Below are 20,899 nucleotides of genomic sequence, written 5' to 3'. Positions count from 1 at the left end.
AACCCTGCTACAGGCAATGCTTGTCTCTCTCTCCTTTCCTTTCCTTACCTTTTTTTTTTTTTTATTACTAGGGCAACCATCTTCCCAGAAATCACATACTGGAACTCCTGGTCAGAGGTTGGACTAACGATGATGGGGCCCAACCAGGGGCAAGTTTGAGCCTTGCCAGTTTGATACTGGGTGCTAAGCAGAGTGGCTAATGTCTTTGGTTTGTCACATGTATTTTACTCTGGCCAGAACAAAGAAAGATAATTTTCCTTTATGATGTGGCTTGGCCCCCAGCATGATGGTGTGGGAAGCTGAGTCACTAGGGCTGCTCAGGGAAAGGGAATCCAGAAGCCTGGCATGCCAGCGAAAGGGTAAGAATTTCTTACCAGTGAGATTTCAGGCTTCTCTCTCTCTGTGTGCAAATGGTTGAATGAATGGTAAAAATCGCTTTATCTCCATCTTGCTTTATGTCCTTGGGAGCTTCACCTTGTAACCATGTGGCAGTATTTTTGCTTGGTCTCCACATTCCAGGGAAGAGGAATTTTAGGGTTTATGTCATAGTTAGCTCTAAAAATTATCTTGAGTAATTAAGAGTTTTCAAGCTCAAATTAACTACCCTAGATTCCTTCTGCGGAGGGAAGTGCAGACAGCTCTGTGCTGTAGCTTAGTAGCTAAGGTTTTGGCATTTCATAATGGTAGTTCAGGTTCGATTCCCTGCTTAGGAAGCAAGTCCTTTTTGCTTTAATATCTGCATGACCTTGTCTAGTCTCTTCTCCTCCATGTACTGTCTTAAATTTTCCTTTCTCTGAGCACTGGGATGTTACCTTTGGTAAAAAGTTCAAAAGCCAGAAATATCAGCTGTTTGGGCTGACTAAAATCAGCAATAAAAAAAATTTTGAAAGGACTTTAAGAGTGCTATGGTGAAAAGTCAGCTTAATGAAAGGCAGATATTCAGGCTCTAACAGCCTGGACTCCTTGGGAAAAACAGGAGGCATCAGAAGCCCCTTTCCTGGCCAGGTTCTTCCAAGGGCTCTGCCCTAAAGCCAATAGCCAATTAAGAAACACAAAATCTGGCAAATGAAAAATCTTAACAACTACTGTAGTAATCTCCTTCTGTCTGTCTGTCTGTGGCTTTATATATGTGTTGTGTGTAATGTTTATATAAAAGAGCTCTAATTAATTGGCTTATACAAAAATAAGCACTTAAATATTTTGAAAGCAAAATAAAAACTGCAGTGCCTTTTAGTTCATGTAATTTTATCTTTGGGAAATAAACACAGCTTTAAAGATTGTTAATAAAGACATTTTGTCTAAATTATGCATGTCAGATATTAGGTTTGCTAAATGCTTTAAGATCATAAACTATTTTGACTTGAAAATAGTTCAATTATTTTGGAGACATGAAATTCCGAAAAGGCCTGAGGATATATGGAATTAGGGATGACCCCTAGCTATGCAAAGAAGGTTATATAGAAAAGAGATTTTATATAAAAACGATGTTGTATGCTAAATTCTTGTCCTAAAGTAAAATGACTGGCCTTTAAAAAGAGGAATGTTTTGAACAAGTCAGGAAGTCTAAATATGTCATATATGGTCTGTATAAGTCGTGAAGTTTCTTCGCAGAAGAAGATGGCATCCTTGATGCGAACAGCGTTTCCCAAGATCACAGATCAAGGCTTCTACTATCACAAGACTCTTATCTTTGAATATTTTTTTCCTTGTTTATGCTTCTATGGAAAGTAGAAATGAAAAGGGGCCTATTATTTGCCCTTATAGGGTATACTTTTATTTGTAAAGGATTTTGCAGCCAGCCTTATACATGAATAAACTTACACTTTAATAGATAAAAGAGGAAGGTGCAATGTAGGTGAAAAACTTTGGTGGTATATATGTTGCCTCATGATCAGTCAAAACTCCTCTTTACCCGCATCATGGATTGAAGAGAACATAGCCAGAAGGCCTTTACTCTTCTAAAAGGACATCATTTGTTAGGTCCTTTTCCCATGGTTTAGAATAAAAGAGGCAATAATTATAATTGTCACCCTCGTAATAGGCTCTAAAGCCATTTCAACTTTGAAGGCTATTGCTACACACAAACTTTAAATTCTCTTGTGGAAGTTATGCTAAATAATAGAATTGGCTAAGCAGAAAAGTGTCTGTGTGGCTGCTGACACTTGTGGCCTATGGAGAAATACATCAAATGTAGATAATTAAAATCAGTTGTAGTGGATTAGTGAAAAGACCACTTAAGCAAGTAGACTCTTCATCCAGCTCATGCTTTAATGTATTTAATTTTACACAGTTTGGTGGATGGGGAGCTTGGGTAAGGAGTATACTCCAAACTATTATCCTCCCAATAGTCATAATAATAGTCTCCCTGGTGCACAGTATTCTCTCAAAGGTTTTAAATGTTTGCATGCAGCCATCTCTAGAACATCAAAGGGTCTCTCTTCAACTGGAATGACAAAAGCTAAAAGAAATGTGCTACCATGAGGATGCTATAACCTGTGAATGACGTGCTGAGACCAGAAACCCAAAATGGTGGTAACTGAGAATGGCGCTAAGGTCCTAAGTATTGGTTACACTTTCACTGAAGTGAGAACCTGGCCAAAACAGGGAAATTTTTTTCAAACAAAATCATGGGAGGCCATTATTTTGGACTGAGTTCATGCACTAGGTCACAACAAACCAAACCAAATGGAAATGGAGTTACTCATGCTAAAATGTGACATAATAAAACCAAGGCTTTAAGAAAACACATGAATCCTAGAACATCCTGGGTTGTGTTTTTCTCCTGTAAACAGGATGTTCCAGCATAAGGACATACTCTTTATTAGGTCCTTATTCCCTCCTTGCAAAACCCATCGTTCTACTGTTTCTCGGTGGGTTTCAAAACCATATAAGTACATTTATGATAGTGATAGTAACATCAATGACTAAGGTTTTGGTCAATCTCTCAAAACTGAGAAAATGATCAAAAGGGGGAATTGTTAAAGCAAACTAAATATGGGTTGAGAAGGACTCTGTACTTCTATATTTGAGTCCTTGTGAATGAACTGTAACGTAGCTTAACAGTCAGACAAAACTGAAAACCTAACTTAATAGTATACACCTGTAGCAATAGCTAAGTATTGGCCAATCCCAGTGGCTGTACCTCATCTACTCATAGATACTGAGTGTTCAAACTGTGTTCAAATAAGGCAAACGTCAAGCTGTAACCAATCTCACTGTTTCTGTACCTCACTTCTGATTCCTGTATATCACTTTACCTTTTTTGTTTATAAATTTATTCTGACCACCAGACACCCCTGGAGTTTCTGTGAATCTGCTGTGGTTCGGGGGGCTGCTCAATTCACAAATCATTCATTATTCAATTAAACACTTTTAGATTTAATTCAGCTGAAGTTTTTCTTTATCACCATCAAAGATTATCCTATAATAGGGCATGGGAAAATCTAGCAGTCCACTCTGACTTGGCTTTTTAGTCTCCTCAACTCGGGAATATAGTTCCAAGAACCTGGTGTCTATCTGCTTTCTTGTTTTCTATCTATTTCTTCAAATCTAGTCTTGTCTTTTGTCAATTCAGCTCTAAAATCCTGTATAAGCCATGAAGTTGTCACAGAATTAGGTCTAGAAAGATTTTGAGGAGAGGTAGGATTCTTTTTTTTCTTCAGGTAACAGAATAGATCCTTGATTTCTGAGTTGCTTCTTCTTAGATTAACAGTATAGGAGTCAGAAACTCACAATTCTAGCCTCTTCTAATGTGATCAATTTCCCACTCTATTAAATTACAGATAACTTTGGGTACACATCTGTGAAAAACTGGGCTGTCATGGGGAGCTATATTGATTCGCTTGTTTTTTGATTTCAGGTTGGTCTTTTGCATTGCTTTTTTGGCTGTTCAGTAGTAAATGGAAATAAACACAACCTTAAACATAGCCCAAGTCATCGCTGTAGACCAAACTTTATGGTCTCGTTAATTCTCATTCTCTCACATTTAGTTTCCTGTTCTAAACTCATATTTTATTTCAATATTGCCACATAGTTTTATATAGGCATCTTCTACCTTATCCAATGGCAGTCATCTACCAAGCCCACTCTGTACCTGTCATTGGGCTTTGTGTTGCAAGAGAAATATTAAAAAAATTTGTTTAAACCACTGCAAGTTGGATTTTCTATTACTTCTAACAGAATACATTTCTTAGTTGACTCCCTCATACAATCAGAATCCTAGAAGATAGGATTATTCTGGAAGTGGTTAATTCAGTGGTTCAACAAAGATGTCAGAAATTGAAAGTCTTGCCATTTTTCTACTTCACAGTTGCTTGATGGTTGTAGCAGCTTCAGACATCACATCCCTTCATACTAATGTCAAGAGAGAGGGAAAATAAAGAAATTTTTCTGTCCTGGTCTTTTTTAAGAGAAGTAAAACATTTTTGAAGTCCCTCAGCCTATTTCTTATGTCTCCTCAGACAGAATTTGGTCAGTGCTCATACCAAACTAAATGTTTGCCATGGAGGATAAATAACCATGTCTGGCTCTGGCCAATCAGGAGTCAAAGCTGGGGATGGAGATGGGTCCTGTTTTCCTAAAAGGAAATACTACATTGGTGCAAAAGTAATTGTGGTTTTGTAACTGCCCAATGGGTTCACCTTGCCTGCTGCCTAAAACAGAGCTGATTAATCAGAAAGAATTGCAATGGTGAAAGAGTAATTTTAATTGCTGTGTGGGAGACTGGAGTTTTATTATTACTCAAATCAGTCTATGAAAGCATTCAAGGATTAGAGTTTTTAGGATTAATTTGGTAGGTGTGGGCTCAGAAAATGGGGAGTGCTAATTGGTCAGGTTGAAGATAAAATCATAGAGGGTCAAGTAAGTTCTTCTTGCTGACCACTGGGTGGGATCACAGAACTGGTTGAGCCAGATTATCAGTCTGGGTGGTGTCATCTGCTGCAGGGTCTGCAAAATATCTCAAACACTGATCTTATGTTTTACAACAGTGATTTTATTCCTAGGAGCAATTTGGGGAGGTTCAGACTCCTGCAGCCAGAGGCTGCATGGCCCCTAAACTGTAATTTCCAATCTTGTAGCTAATTTGTTAGTCCTACAAAGGCAGACTGGTCCCAGGCAAGAAGGGGATTTTTCAGGAAAGGGCTATTATCCATTTTGTTTCAGAGTGTAAACTATAAGCTAAATTCCTTCCCATGGCTAGTTTAGCCAACACCCAGGATGAACAAAAAGAGTTTAGAGGTTAGAAGGAGGATGGGGTTGGTTAGGTCTCATCTCTTTCACTGACATAATTTCCTCAGTTATAATTTTTGCAAAAGTGATTTGTTTTTGCCTCTTTTTTTTAATTGCAAAAGCCTCAATTACTTTTTTACCAACCTAATAGCTACTTGGAAGACAATTAATAAAATCAAGTTTCTGTTAGAAGAAAGAGGTGGGAAAATGGATAACAGCTGTTGATATAGCAACTGACAATGTCTAGCACTAAAATATCACTGGCCTCTTTGACCTGAGTCACTTTCATAGGTTCTTACAGCACTTAGGAGAGAAAGCTCCTCAGTGACGTGTTGGATATTCTGGTAATTTGACATATGGAGACCCAAACTAACTTTTATTTGTGCAAGTTAATTAAATCGGTAAATGAATGTTATGTTACTTTATAGAATGGTGCAGGATGATGAACCCCAGCCCAACAGTAATAAAGCTATAGTTAGAAAAGGTATTTTGTTTTAAAAATAATCATTAAAGATAGATCACAAAAGAGTCCTTGCAGAAGACTTACTTTCACTTTACCTTTTGGATAACCTTAGCTTTTTGGGGAATAATTTCATTCTAGGGCAGTTTACCTTAATACAAATATCTCAAAAATTTGAGGCTACCTAGATATGAGAAGAAAGTGAGATGATATGACTTCCTAGCCATTTTTTTAAGGTCAAGATCTGAGGTGGCTCTTAATTAAGTTTTGCCGGGTTTTGCTGAGAAATTTTGTCTCTTCCCTCAAATTTATTCCCAGCTTTAGTGGTTTGTAAGGTTGACTGAAGAGCCTAGTCACCTCAGAACTGTGAGGGCGGGGCCCAGAAGAACATGAAGAAGAATCCTGGTGTTTTATGATTAGAAGAGTATGTTTTTTTTTAATACTCTTTAATATATTTTTTAATTCATTTGCATAGAAATGAATAGAAGTAAGTAGCTATAACATGAATAAATGAGGTGAGGCATAGATGAGCAAAATTATGAGACAGACCGTGATAAACAATTCATGTTTATTTTGGAAAGATCAACTTGAAAAAGTGACCCTATTGAGTCTTGCTATCACTCAAGGTGGAATGAACAATAGGGACTTTTTGCTCTGTAAAGAGATTAAGTTAGCCAATTCTTAGTGGTTCTTGGTCTATATAACTTCCTTAAAGATCTGCATTGGCATACTTATTATAGGAGATGCCCTTTCCCACTAGAATGTACCCGTGGAATTCAGGGATGTTTTTATCCATTTCAAAAATCATTTTCTTATCCTTTAGTTCTTATCCCCTAGATACAGAATCATGGCTTCTGCAAACAGGAATAGTTTGACTTCTGCTCTCCCTATTTGGATGCCCTCTATTTCTTTCTTTTGGCTTATTGCTCTGGCCAGGACTTCCAATTACTCTGTTGAATAGGAGTGGTGAGAGAGGGCATCCTTGTCTTGTGTCAGTTTTCTAGGGCAATGCTTCCAGCTTTTTCGCATTCAGTGTGTTGTTGCCTGTGGGTTTGTCATATATGTCTCTTATTATTTTGAAGTATGTTGTGTCAATAGCTAGTTTATTGAAGGTTTTGAACATGAAGAGATGTTGAATATTATTGAAAGCCTTTCTGCATCTCTTGAAATAATCATGTCATTTTTGTCTTTAGTTCTGTTTATATGATGAGTCATATTTATTGATTTGCTTATTTTGAACCAGTTTCCTGCCCCCAGGGATAAAGCTTACTCAGTTGTGGTGGGTTAGCTTTTTGATGTGCTGCTGGATTTTGTTTGCAAGCATTCTGTTTATGATTTTTGCATAAATGTTCATCAAGGACATTGGCCTGAAATCTTCTTTTATTCTTTTGTCTTTGCCAAGTTTTAGTATCAGGATGATGCTGACTTCATAGAATGAGTTAGGAAGGAATGCCTTCCTCTCAATTTTTTTGGAATAGTTTCAGTAGGTATGGTACCAACTCTTCATCTGGTAGAATTCAGCTGTGAATTCATCTGGTCCTGTACCTTTCTTTGGTTGGTAGACTATCCGTTATTAATTCAACTTCCAGAGGGTTATTGACCTTTTTGGAGAATCAATTGCTTTCTGGTTCAGTCTTGGGAGGATGTATGTGTCCAGCAATTTATCCATCTCTTCTAGGTTTTCTAGTTTGTGCTCATAGCGGTTTTTGTAGTAGCCTCTGATAGTTATTTTTATTCCTGTGGTCTCAGTGGTAACATCCCTTTTGTTGTTTCTGATTGTATTTATTTGGATATTCTCTCTTTTCTTCTTTATCAAGCTAGCAGCCTATCTTACTAAAAAACCAACTTCTGGATTCGTTGATCTTTTGAATTTTTTTGTGTATGTGTCTTGATTTCCTTCAGTTTAGCTCTGATTTTTGTTATTTCCTGTCTTCTGCTATATCCTGTTTAATTCTTATGTGAGCTGCATGCACGTAGAAACATGATCTGTGATGTTGATTCTATTTTCTTTTACTAGTTATACAATTTCACTTTAGACAAACTTGTAACAATTTCTGTGTGTGAATTTTTTTCATCAGAGGACATGTAATTAGAATATTGTTTTTAAAATGAATACCTAATGTCACTTCATTGCTTTATTAAAAACTCATTTCTTCATAGATTATTGTACTTAGAAATATAACTTTAGTTGAATCATTGAATATTAAATACCAAGTGATCAAGTGTTGTCAGTTAAAAAGGCCCTTAAAGTAAAGCAGGCTTTCCTCTACCTTCCCTTTGAAACAAGCTATAAAAATTAAAGGACATGCAATGTACTTCTATCCAATATGAAAGTAATAGATCTCTAGAAAATTATTTTAATAACTATAGAGTCTTATTAAGATAAAGATCAAAGCAGCTTCATGGCTTCCTTAGAATATGTATCAGTACACTTTGCTGCTGAGTGAAGAAAGCAAGTTATAACAACAGCATGTGGAGGCAACAGCATTTTGTTTTGTTTTTAAAATATGGATCCACATATGTATAAATGATACATATAAAGACCATTATGATATACACAAAAATGAACCTTTTTTAAAGTGGAATAAAAGGGATATATGTCAGTAACAAACATCAGTTTTATTTTTCAATGTGTCTATATGGACATAAATTCTAGAAGTTTCCATGAATTTTGTTGTAAAGTTACCTAGAATACATACTAATGATTAGCACAGACAAAAATATAGTTTATACATCTGAATGTTGTCAGTTTTCAATGGTAAAAGGTATAACAGGCATAACCAAAAATAGAATAGCAACAATAACAGAAGAAAACAAAACACAAACTTTAAATCTTAAAAGTAATGTTTAATTTATTAGCTATGCTATTCCTCATTATTATATCTGAAGATGAGTACAATATTGGTAGGCAAGAATGTGAAATAGCTTATTATTGTGTTTAATATTCCCTTGTGTGAAATAATATTGGCATTTACATTCATAGGAACACTATAGTTTAATTTTTGTTAAGACTCATTAACAAGCACATTTGTAATATGAAAGAGTTGGGTTCATTTCGCTTTACATAAAAGCAACTTTGTGCACAGAGCTCATTAATTTATCCTCAAACCATGTATAAATTATTGAACCGGTCTTGTTTTGCTAGATAAGTAGAATATGAAAATGAGATCTCAACAGGCAATATTTATTAATTTATAAAAAGTCTTTATACATTTCTCTTTTACTTCTTAAAAATACAGAGAGAATTACAGCATTTCTGATTTATTAAAGAATGAGTACAATCCCGTTAACCCAAAACTTTAGAGCAGGAGTTGAACTTGAAGATTTCTTTAATTTGGTTTGCCTTCCATTATTTCATAAGAACATGATTTTTAATTCACATTTATGCTTTCACATGTGGATTCATTCTCTTTGTTCTTTGATATTGTCTTTTTATTTGAGAAAACATCCTGGCTGGGCTCGGTGGCTCACACCTATAATCCCAGCCCTTTGCGAGGCCAAGGTGGGCAGATCACAAGGTCAGGAGATCAAGACCATCCTGGCCAACATGATGGAACCCGTCTCTACAAAAAAAAAAAAAAAAAACAACTAGCCAGACGTGGTAGCGCATGCCTGTAGTCTCACCTACTGGGGAGGCTGAAGCAAGGGAATCACTTAAACCAGGAGGCGGAGGTTGCAGTGAGCCTAGATTGTGCCACTGTACTCCAGCATGACAATCAAGCAAGATTGTCAAAAAAAGAAAAGAAAAGAAAGAACGAAAGAAAAAAGAAAGAGAAAAAGAAAGAAAACATCCTTCATGAATTCTTAGATATGTGTTTGCTTAGTCTTTTTTCTAATATTTACAATGACTTTTTTCAGAAAATGATATTATGAGATTCCTGAAAATAAATGAATTGGCAGATAATTCAAGAATATATGAAAATATATATTAATAACAAGTTGGAACAATTCAATGTATATAATGACACCAAGTGTTAGTGAGGATATGGGAGAAGATGAAACCATATACACGTCCGTTGGCATGTGAATTGATTTCATCACTTTTGAGAGCAATTTAAAGTACCTTGCAAATAAAAAGATGTATATACCTTACCATTTCACTCTTTCTCTACCCTAGAAAAACCAAGGTACTTTTCCATAGAGAAATTCTTTGAGCAAGTTTGTAACAAGGGAAACAATCCATTTAACAATGAATAAATATATAAACCATGGTTTATTCAGACAAATACTATGCAATTTGTCATTTATAAAATCAGACATTTATAATGAATGATCCAGATCTACATGAATACAATACAAAAAATGCAATGCTGAGTTTTTTAAAAAGTTGCAAAGGATATTTGAAGTACAATACATTTACTTAAATGTTAAAAATAGTTTTATTTATGGATGGTATGGACATAATAAAAGTACAAAACTGTCCGTGAAAATAATGCACACCAGCTTTAGGATAGTGGTTAGGTCTGGGAAGAATGATGGTAGGTTGAGGATATGGATGTACTTGTGACATTTCATTAAAAAAAAAAAACAAAGTGAGAGAATTGAAGCAAAGAAAGCCAAATATTAACATGGGTTCAGTCTTAATATTTTAACAACTTTATACCTACAGATGTCTTTCACATTATCTTCTGTACTCTTTTATATGTTTAAATGGTTTCATCATGAAAAAGAAAAATTTCCTAAGTGTTCACTCTGTGAAGGACTGCATTCAACCAAGTGAATGTAACTCCCATAGTGGGCAAAATTGAAGCAGGGGAATTGAAGAGTTTTTCTCCTAAGCTGGGCATGGAGTAGCTAAAGGAATTAATTTGTCAATGAGTGAATTTTGAAAGTGGCTATTCTCATGTGAACTTAATATATTTGATATAGTCTTCTTTTTTTAAAAATGAAAACTTGAGCAGTTAACTTCCTTAACACTCCTATTTCTGTAGTAATAAAAATATTGACAATAATATTATGTAAGAACATATTCAGATTCCACTCAGCGATGTATATATTTCCTCATCTAATTCTCTCAATGTCTCTATGAAGCAGTTGTTATTATAAACCACATTAAAAGATGGGCTAACGTGCTTTTCCCATTCACATGGCAGAGTTAGTATATTGCTGACAACATTAATCACAAAAATCATTTACTCTATGAAAAAACACATTAATAAGTAAATAAACAAAATATTAGTGAAAATGGAGATGATCCTGTCAACATTCCTTCACTCTCATTTTATAGTGAGCTCCTCATTCAGTTGCCATCAGTATAGTTGGAAAATTAACTTAAGGAAGATTATGCTTATATGCTAACAGAACCTGTATCATTCCTTTTCAATATTAAATAGAATAATATTTATTTCTGTTTCAGTGTTAGAAACTTCAAAAATAGTTTTCTTGAATATGAAAACATGGATTTCTATTAATAAGCAGCTAGCTGAATAGAAAAATCACGGCTATCTCTTTTTTTTTCTTTGAGATAATGTTCTTCTGTCACCTAGGCTGGAGTGCGCAGTGTTGTAATTTCAGTTTGCTGCAACCTCTCCCTCTTGGTTCAAGTGATTCTCATGCCTCAGCCTCCCAAGGAATTGGGATTACAGGTGTGCACCACCATGCCCATTAATATGGCTACTTCTAAATTGCCTTACAGCTCATAAAATTTTTGTGTTTATAGAGTTAGATTGATTAGATACTAATTCTACCTTTGAAAAACAATAATCATTTTACAAAGATATAGAAATTTGCTCATTTGAGCATTTAAAGAATTTTCAAATTGAGAAATTGTGTAGGTAGGGTTTTGATATAAAATCAAAGCAGAAAGATTTCCTAAAATATTCTTCAAATATATTTAGTTTTTCTCAGAAATAGGAAAAGCTAATGAGGATGAGATGAAATTTTATAGCAACTTGACTAGTTTTCTGAAGTAATTTAGGAATAGGCCTAATTTTTTTAAAAGAATTAATCGTAGCTAAATGTATCAAGCCATCAAATGCTCCAATAAGATTTCCAGGCATTGAGTTCTGCCTCTTTACAAATAAGGTCTCATGTAGTCCTGATAACATTTTAAGGTAGGTATTTTTATACTCACTTTACAGATGGGAAACTGAGGATATGAGAGGTCACATAAAAAGGCTCAAGGTTGTACAGCTTGCAAATAGCAGAGTCATGATTCAGTCTAGAATAGAATTTCAATCCATGCTCTCAACTCTGCTGCACTGTCTCCCTCAGGCTGTTAAGAAGAACTCTGTGTAAAACCTTCATAACTGATTTCAGGAAAAGCAGGTGAATGTGAGCTCTGAAACCTGCAACCCCGCTTTATGGCAGGTTGAGCACATACTGCTTCTTGATGAGAAACAGTAAAAAAAAAAAAAAGAATAGTAACCTAAGAGCAAATCAATAAGGGAGTTTTAAAAGATGGAGACAGTTTAATGGGAAAAATGTCTTTGGCCTGGAAGACATGCTAGGGAGCTATAATTTGTTTTTCTTCTTTTTTATCCATTAAAACATTTGAGGAGTAGTGTTCTGAATTATTTCCCAGACAGAGAAACTGTAAAAAACTGCCAAACAATGAGTGAAGCTGGATTCAGAATAAAGTCTTTTGTTTATTATTACAAAAGCAATATGTGCACATGTGAGAAAGCTAGAAAATACTGATAATCAAAGAAAAATAAAAGAAATTTAGAAATGTATACCTTTCATTGTGTAGTAAGCACCATTATTACCTTGGTGTGCACAACTCCACATACATTCTTTAATAATCAAATCATCCCATGCAACCTGTTTTGTTACTCGATTGTAGCTTTTAAAAAAGGTTTAAAAGCATTTATTTTCTTTAAGGCATAAATGGAGCTGCAGAAATGTCAATACAATAAATGTATAGCCTTGATATTTTTTACTGCATTTCCATAAAACTCACTTACCTCAACACAGCATTATTTTCTTCTGTTATCTCTTCAAGATGGTTCATCATAATCATGACCTGAGACTTGATGCCAACTACTTGGTGCATGTTAGGACTTTCATGAATTGAACAATAAACTTGACAAATCAATGTGAATCATGATTTTTCTTCCAGGTTGGAAAGCTAAGCCAGGGCCAAAGTTAAAATAGAGACAACTATAATTTCTGAAAGCTAAAAGAGAGCCTGAAGGGTATATATTTTCCACATGAGGAAAGTGAAGAATTCCAAAATAATGTCCAAGACCACACAACTATTACTAGTTATTGGTGAGAGAGCATAGTAAAATCCACCTGTCCTAACAACTAGTCCATTGCTCTTTCATCTGCAGCATATTATCTCTCACTCAGGATCCCATCTCATGAGATTGCAAGATAAGAGTACTGTGTGGTCTAGCCTTATTAGAGACACAGAAAACAGGAACATCTCTGCAATTGCAAAATCCCATAAGGCAGGTCCCCATTACACCTCAACAAAAGTCTTTTCTACCATGGGAAGAACAGAATGCCCATTCATAGATCTTAGGATTTACAACAGCCATTGAAAAGGGTTTTTGTTTTTGTTTTTGTTTTTTTAAAGTCTGACTGGGTTATGAGACATGGCAAGGGTTTGAAATAGAGGAATAAAAGCAGACCAAAACTGGCTAGAAAATAGCTAAAGATTTAACTGCACCAATAGACATGTTTTGTTTTCCTCATTCTCTCTCTGCCAGTTGTCATTATTATCTTTGCCATTACTAAGATTTTTAAAAAATATAACGTGTCATGCCTGCTATAGACATTGAGCTCAGTGCTTTCATATGCATTATATAATTTAATGTTATGAATCAAATTATGTTATTCAAACTGTACAGATTAGCAAACTGAGGCTCAACCTGAGTAATGTTAATACTAACCTTAAGTAATTTTGTCAAAGGCCTCCAATCCTAGCTGTTAATTAAGCTAGGATTCTAACTTGTCTTTGGGTGTCCAGAGCCCATGCTATTTACAGTCTGTAATGCTATTCTTCTGATAAACATCCAGGAAGGGTTGAGGTCCCAAAACCCAAGTCAGAGTATAGAGTAAGAGTGAAAATGCTCTGGATGCTGTCATGAAAAGAGGGGTCCAAGCTGGGGCACATGGGGTTTAAGCTAAAGAGTTTTCTGATCCACATCATCTAGGACTAAGGAATTTGATTTCTCTGACCATCCCTGAGGCTATGCCCTGGAAGTAGTTAGAATGGTCCTCAGGCTCAGGGTTAGGACTGTATTTTTTATCCAGCAGTGAACATAGATGAAAATTAGGAATTGGAGAAGAAAACTCTAGGATTTATGCTAGATGCTCATGGAGGTACCAGAGACTGTAATTCACTCTGAACCTCCTACACACAGGCATTGATGTAGCAGACTGATCTCAGAGCTCATTCCATTCCAAATATGCTTGCCAGGTATTCTCATGGGATTGGAACCTAGAGAGGCTTGAAACTGCTGATGGAAATTCATCAACCCAGGCTGTTGAGTCATAAGACACAGACTTCACTTACCCGCTGGAGTAGTATTTATATGCACTCTTAACAGGGATTTTATGTTCTGTGGAGTTGCTTCTCTTTCTCAGTCCAAGTTTATTTTTCATATATTTTAGAAATATTTGACCACTGCTCTAAAATAGGAACAGTGGTGGAGCTAAGTCAATGAAGCTTCCATGTCATATTCAGTTCCCGGCTAATGAGAGATTTATGTCTGTTCAGTCTCAGGGCAGAGATGAGAATGATGAGGATCTTCCAGCTAACAAAAAACATGTTCAAGTGACAATATAATGGTGAAAGAGTATACTCAAGCTAGTAAATGTCCCTCTGTAAGGTAGTGAGCCAGCTCTAGCTGTGTATTGCCACTGTCAGAGTGTGCACATTTTTAATCTGAATATTTATAGCAATATTTTAAAAAGTGTGATCCCCAGACCAACAGCACCAGAGTATCAATTGGGAACTTGAAAATGCTCATTCTCAGGCACTACCCCAGACCTACTGAATTAGAAACTCTGGGGGTGGGGACAAGTCTTCCAGGAGATTGTGATGCAACAAAAGTTTGAGAAGCACTGATCTGCAGCAATTGTCAGAGCAGCTATGTGACTGATCTTAGTTTTACAAAGATGAACAAAGTATGATCATCTTTGTTTTACAGAAGAGAAATCCAAGAAATGTCAAATTAATGAAAAGATCACACAGCTAGTAACTGGCAAAACTGAGATTAAAATTCATTGCAATATGGATCCAGAATCTATGATTCTGTAGATTATCATACCATGCCACAGATGATTTTAACTATCAACTGCATTTAATTATTTAATCTGTTTGAACATTTTATCTAGAGATAATTATATCATATCATATATTTGATAATATATGTTTATTTTGCTTTTCATGTAGCACTGAAATGATATGCGTATAGGGGAGGCATTAACTCCACCTCCATTCTCTTAGTCGGGTTGGAGAATTAAATTGACACAAGACAGATTAGCAGGAAAGAAGCATACATATTTATGTAATACAAGTTTTAGGTGAAAGAAGTGAAGACTCAAAGAAGCAGAGTCTCACTTACATAGTGAATTGGACAAGAATGGCAAATTGTGAGATGTGGTATGGCAGAGGGGCTTGGGCGAGGGTTAACTGGGTAGAGAAGTAACTAGTAAGGTAAGGGTCAGTTTAACCTAGTTGTTTTGTAAAGATTTCCTGGGCCAGGCGCGGTGGCTCAAGCCTGTAATCCCAGCACTTTGGGGGGCTGAGGTGGGCAGATCATGAGGTCAAGAGATCGAGACCATGGTGAAACGCTGTCTCTACTAAAAAATACAAAAATTAGCTGGGCGTAGTGGTGCGCACCTGTGGTCCCAGCTACTTGGGAGGCGGAGGCAGGAGAATTATTTGAACCCGGGAAGTGGAGGTTGCAGTGAGCCGAGATCGCTCCACTGCACTCCAGCCTGGTGCCTGGCAACAGAGCGAGACTATGTCTCAAAAAAAAAAAAAAAAAAAAAATTTCCCTTGGCCTCAGCTTCTCATCCTTGATAAGAATGATGTTTTTCTTCGTATAGGGAGAACATTTTTCACAGGGGAATTTTATTTCCTGCTTTTAAAACATAGAATGAAGGCCAGAGTGATCTTCTTGCATCTGCTGTTTTTTTTTTCTTAAGTACCTTTAGTTGAAAATAGTCAACATGCTGGAGCAGCATATCATGGGGTGGCATGTTCATAATTCCTTCAGGAGCCATCTTCTGCATGGAATGATCTGGGAAATCTTCTAGATCAACCACTTCCCTTCGATTTCCCTTCAGTTCTTTTTCTTCCATGATTTATTTTGAAAAAATTTTAAAGCTACAAAAATTGAAATTGTCTAACATCATTAAATTCTTTACCCAGTTTCCATATACCATTTATCATGTTTGTTTATTTCTATGTATATATATATATACATATATATATACATATGTATGTTTGTGTATGTCCCACAGACATTTTCCTGAACTATTTGAAAGTAAGCTTCAGATATTATAACAGTTCATTTATGAATAACTCAGCACGTGTCTCTATGAACAAGAACTTTCACTTACATAATCACAATATTATTAGTACGTCCGACAAGTTTAACATTGATTCAACAATATAATCAAATATACAGTACATATTCAAGTTTCCCCAATAAAAATCATGATAATAATAATTTTTGAGAGGGAGTCTCGCCTGTTGCCTGGGCTAAAGTGTATTGGTGTGGTCTCTGCTCACTGCAATTCAGCCTCCTGGGCTCAAGCAATTTTCCTGCCTCAGCTTCCTGAGTAGCTGGGATTACAGGCTCCCACCACCACACTCAGCTTATTTTTGTATTTTTAGTAGAGGCAGGGTTTCATCATGTCAGCCAGGCTGGTTTAGAACTCCTGACCAACAATGATCCATTCTCCTTGGCCTCCCAAAGTGCTGGGATTACAACTATGAGCCACCACACCCGGCCAAGTTTCCCCAATTATTAAAGAGAAAGTCCCAAATGGATTTTTTTAAAATTCAAGATCTAATGAAAGTTATGCAACATGTTTTTACTGTTGAGGAATTTTAATCGCCTCTGTTTGTTTGTTTACTTTCATGCCATTGATGTTTTTTGGAGTGTGGGCTTGTTGTTTCACAGAATGTCCTACTTCCCATTTGTGCACTTCTGTTGCACAAATCTCATTAGAAGGCACATGATATCTGGGCCATTACTGATGTTAAACAGTTTGGTCCTTTAGTTAGGTGATGTACAATAGACGCTGCAATAAAAGTACCCACTGTCCTTGTAAATAAAAACCTGTCTGTGGGATGATGCCTTGAGATCATAGGACTATTCTGTTATCCAAAAACTTTTCACTCAATGGTGATTTTCTAAATCTGTTACTTCTATATTTATTATCTGGCATTTTTCTGTAAAGAAGGACTTTCATTATTTTCCCCCTTTTTCCCTCTTGCCTTTATTTTTTTGCATGTATGTATGTACGTATGTGTTATCGTCACATCACTAGATGACAGGAAATTTTCCGTTCCATTATAATTTATGTGGTCCATCTTTGAAGTGTTGTTAGGTGGTGCATGAATGTATTTTCTATGATAATATGAGTCATCATCAGATTTTAATATTGCTAATATTGTTTAATAATGCTACAGGGAAAATAAATGACTAAGATGCAAATGATCTCTTGTTTATTGAAGAAAAGTGAGAAAACAAATCACAACAATTGGAAGAAACTTTTAGAATATGTGCAAAATATAAACACAATGAATTGTGAGAAAGTAAATTTTGTGATATGGTTGATGAATTGGGATTAAAAGTAGTTAGTTACTATTTTGATAAAAATGCCATTTAAAAACTAAATTATAAAAAAATAGTCACTTCATGATCATTTAGACTTGCTCTTGTAAGTTAACAATATATATATTTTAAAAATGTGTGTAGGAAAACAAAAAACCTGGAAAAAGTAATTTAGGATTGTTTAGAAAGTGGAAATGAAGAAAAATTAGAGAAGCTGAGTGTAACAAATTTTCAGTTGTGCCCTTTCCGGTTTTCTTGAAAGTTATGCCTTCTAGTGCCAGGAAAACCCAGAAAAAGCCCAAATCTGTGGTTGAGTAAGTGGTTTAGATATTAGAAGTGTATCTGAAAAACTTCAAAACAAATCTATTACTTTAAATCAAGCTCCTGAGAATTTATTTCTTCAATTTTTTCCTGGTTCTTCCATTAAAGTATGTATGTCTGGGGAATAAATTGTCCTGGGCAGCTCACTTAGGTGAAGAAATTTTTTTTTATTGCATTTTAGGTTTTGGGGTACATGTGCAGAACGTGCAAGATAGTTGCATAGGTACACACATGGCAGTATGTTTTGCTGCCTTCCTCTCCCCTTCACCCACATTTGGCATTTCTCCCCAGGCTATCCCTCCCCAGCTCCCCCCGCTGTTGTCCCTCCCCTATGCCCCCAACAGACCCCAGTGTGTAGTACCCCCCTCCCTGTGTCCATGTGTTCTCATTTTTCCTCACCCACCTATGAGTGAGAATATGTGGTATTTCATTTTCTGTTCTTGTGTCAGTTTGCTGAGAATGATGTTCTCCAGATTCATCCATGTCCCTACAAACGACACGAACTCATCATTTTGGATTGCTGCATAATATTCCATGGTGTATATGTGCCACATTTTCCCAGTCCAGTCTATCATTGATGGGCATTTGGGTTGGTTCCAGGTCTTTGCTAATGTAAATAGTGCTGCAATGAACATTTGTGTGTGTGTGTCCTTATAGTAGAATGATTTATAGTCCTTTGGATATATACCCAGTAATGGGATTGCTGGGTCAATTGGAATTTCTATTTCTAAGGCCTTGAGGAATTGCCACACTGTCTTCCACAATGGTTGAACTAATTTACACTCCCACCAACAGTGTAAAAATGTTCCTTTTTCTCCACATCCTCTCCAGCATCTGTTGTCTCCAGATTTTTTAATGATCGCCATTCTAACCGGCGTGAGATGGTATATCAATGTGGTTTTGATTTGCATCTCTCTAATGACCAGTGATGATAAGCATTTTTTCATATGTTTGTTGGCCTCATGTATGTCTTCTTTTGTAAAGTGTCTGTTCATATCCTTTGCCCATTTTTGAATGGGCTTGTTTGTTTTTTTCCTGTAAATCTGTTTGAGTTCTTTGTAAATTCTGGATATCAGCCCTTTGTCAGATGGGTAAACTGCAAAAATTTTTTCCCATTCTGTTGGTTGCCAATTCACTCTAGAACAGAAGCTTTTGCCGTGCAGAAGCTGTGGAGTTTGATTAGGTCCCATTTGTCTATTTTGGCTTTTGTTGCCAATGCTTTCGGGGTTTTGGTCATGAAGTCCTTGCCTACTTCTATGTCCTGAATGGTTTTGCCTAGATTGTCTTCTAGGGTTTTTATGGTGCTCGGTCTTATGTTTAAGTCTTTAATCCATCTGGAGTTAATTTTAGTGTAAGGTGTCAGGAAGGGGTCCAGTTTCTGCTTTCTGCACATGGGTAGCCAGTTTTCCCAACACCATTTATTAAACAGGGAATCCTTTCCCCATTGCTTGTTTTTGTCAGGTTTATCAAAGATTGTATGGTTGTGGATATGTTGTGTTGCCTCTGATGCCTCTGTTCTGTTCCATTGGTCTATATCTCTGTTTTGGTACCAGTACCATGCTGTTTTGATTACTGTAGCCTTGTAGTATAGTTTGAAGTCCAGTAGTGTGATGCCTCCTGCTGTTTCAGAGTTTGAATTTTTCAGAATTTGCAGCAAACCATCTGAATCTTTCAGATGCAAATGGGGTCACCGTGAACTACTGGACAGGTTGCACCCTGCACAATGGCTCCTGGCAAAGAAGAAAATGGTGCTAAACTGATTGCGAAGCCAAACACTGTGACCAGATGCTTCCTGAGGATCGAGAGGCTTCCGCCCAAAGGAAAGATGGCCTTTCTATACTTTATGCAAAGAACACATATGGGCTGTTAACCCTAGCAAAATCTACAATGTTGGTGCAATTTGGAGACATTCTTCATTAAGTGCTATTCTCATATGACTCAGGAAGAGAGGTGGTGAGTGGTGACCTGTCATTTTAATAAAGGCTATATTCCTTTATTAAAATGACAGGTACTGGCTGGGCACAGTGGCTCACGCCTGTAATCCCAGCACTTTGGGAAGCAGAGGCAAGTGGATCACCTGAGGTCAGGGAGTTCAAGAGTAGCCTGACCAACATGGTGAAACCCCATTTCTATATAAAAATATAGAAATTAGCTGAGCATGGTGGGTGAACGCCTGTAATCCCAGTTTCTCGGGAGGCTGAAGTAGGAGAATTGCTTGAACCCAGGAGGCTGAAGTTGCAGTGAGCCAAGATTGCACCACCAGCCTGGGTGACAGAGCGAGACTCCATCGAAAAATAAAAAGGCACTGATTATTGATGATCACTTTTTATTTTCCCTGGTCCCTCCAGAAGAGGAAACTGGTCTTATAAAGCCCTTTCCAGTTGAAAACCATGCTTATGTTTAAAGAAATATTTTTAGTATTCAAGTTGAGTGGCACATTATTAATGGAATCTTAGTTTGGGGGATTTCTGCTTTGAGTTTCAGTTCCTATGGTATTGGAATTTCAAAATAAAGGCATTTAAAAATATCCTTCATGGTAGGTTTTATCTACCTGATAATTTTTTTTGTTCTTTAGTTTTACTCTCTGTAATCATATTAGGACAGCTTAACATAATCAATGGCTTTTGAAGGAAAAACTTAACCAACAAAGGTTGAGGGACTGAAAAAGGAGCAACAGTAACAAACCATAAAGGAAGCATTTATTGCTATTTTCTTTTTCTCTTTCTGTTGCTGGCTATTTGATCTTTCCTAGTATAGCTGATTCACCCTGTAACTTCTAATTTTTTCTGAGAGCTTTTGAAAACTGATACCTTTTAAAGGAAGCAAGGCAAAGCAACAGTTTAGTCTGTTTCTTTATCAGACTTCAATGTTAAAGTATTAGAAGTACTTTTGCAAAAAGTCTTAAAAGTCTTATGTTACTTTAAATAAGGCTCCCAGGAATTTATTTCTTCAACTTTCCCCAAATTATTCCATTAAAGTATGTATGTCTGGGGAATACATTGTCCCTCAGATATTAATGGAACAATTTAGTTAAGCATTAATTAAGCAATTTTATATTGGTTTTTATTACAGTTACTGTTCTGCTCAGAATGATTGTGCACAATAGCAACAAATATTACACTGAAGTTAATTGTCTTAATATCCC

The 20,899-nt window shown here is 36.2% G+C and overlaps 1 long non-coding RNA gene across 2 annotated transcripts in view; it reads left to right on the top strand.

The window, feature by feature from the left end:
* Positions 1–20,899, top strand: part of LOC128931626 (uncharacterized) — a 173,068-nt gene that overhangs the window by 18,738 nt on the left and 133,431 nt on the right. The window lies entirely within an intron of this gene.

The sequence above is a fragment of the Callithrix jacchus genome, chromosome 3 (assembly GCF_049354715.1).
Source record: "Callithrix jacchus isolate 240 chromosome 3, calJac240_pri, whole genome shotgun sequence".
NCBI classification, from domain to species: domain Eukaryota; kingdom Metazoa; phylum Chordata; class Mammalia; order Primates; family Cebidae; genus Callithrix; species Callithrix jacchus.
Note: the sequence above shows the minus strand (reverse complement) of the source record. Positions and strands in the feature narration are given on the sequence as shown.